Below are 1,129 nucleotides of genomic sequence, written 5' to 3'. Positions count from 1 at the left end.
GATTAAACCTTGTGACACTACAACTATGCCATCACTTTGTCCCTTAATTGAAGCACTATGATATACTGTATACTTTACGGCAACAAGACAACATGATCATGACATAACACAGACCTGGATTAATTTAGCACAACACCAGAGGATTCATGTACTCTTAATCGTTTCTACGCCACAGTCAAGAAATTGGTTGATTGGGTTAGTAAAGATTACCTGGCATGACATTCAGTTGGAAGGAATAAAGTTTGTTTGCATCAGGAAAATCCAATTTACACGTGCCTGTAAAGAGAGAGGGAGAAAAAAAAAATCAATAAATGGAGTGAATGCAAATAAAATGAGCACTCAGAACAAAAGGTGTAAAGATAAGGAGCTCAAAAGGCCACTCAACTCATCCCTTTGTGCATTAAATTCCCATCTAAGCCCATCCTGCTGATACAATGACTCTCCCACTGAAGTCCATCTCTCTGGCACCTAAACCTATAATTTTAGGATCCACATGCAGTTTTATTAATCTCGATCTTCATGTGCATGCAGATTATTGCAATCAGTTCTCTTTGGGTAAATATATTCTAAAATGTGGTCTTTTCCTGTATTATTTAATTGAAATTTTGATTAAGACAGAACACAGAAATAAGTAATAAACTGTCCAATAATGGGTTTAAACCACCAGAACATTGGTTGATAATGGTCTATTTTGTAAGTAATCTAATATAGATCAAAAACCTGGCAATGGTCTGCTGGCAATTCATCATCCTGACAGAGAGACCATTCATAAGGCTGACAGTAATCATCTGGATCTTGTGATAAAGATTGACCATCTAATTCTGGGAAAGCAAGTGGAATGAATAGCTCAAGCCAAAAATACAGAAGAAAGGGGACTTTTGGCCACAACATTCCAAGGCAAGAAAAGCAGCATGTGTCAATAATAAGTGTACTATGCAGAAAAAAGGCAGAATTTGGAGAAATAAAAGTTCTGTTGCGAATTAATTGGTTGGAGTAGTTTGCAAACAAGATGATGAATTGGCAATGTAGATGTTTAAATGGGAAAAGAAATAACAAAATAAATATATTCTTAAGGAGGCATCAATAGACAGAGAACCATAAATAGACAGAGAACCATAAATAGACAGAG

At 35.9% G+C, this 1,129-nt stretch overlaps 1 non-coding gene across 1 annotated transcript in view; it reads right to left on the bottom strand.

Annotated features, from left to right (window-relative positions):
• Positions 1 to 209: 209 nt before the first annotated feature.
• LOC109911060 overlaps positions 210 to 1,129 on the bottom strand; it is a 61,020-nt gene continuing 60,100 nt past the window's right edge. Inside the window, exon 4 of the transcript XR_007262461.1 lies at positions 210 to 276. This is a non-coding gene — a transcript (ubiquitin-conjugating enzyme E2F (putative)). The remainder of the gene's footprint in view (positions 277 to 1,129) is intronic.

The sequence above is a fragment of the Rhincodon typus genome, chromosome 7 (assembly GCF_021869965.1).
Source record: "Rhincodon typus isolate 14 chromosome 7, sRhiTyp1.1, whole genome shotgun sequence".
NCBI classification, from domain to species: Eukaryota; Metazoa; Chordata; class Chondrichthyes; order Orectolobiformes; family Rhincodontidae; genus Rhincodon; species Rhincodon typus.
The sequence above is the reverse complement of the archived record's forward strand: the minus strand, read 5'-3'. Positions and strand labels throughout refer to the sequence as shown.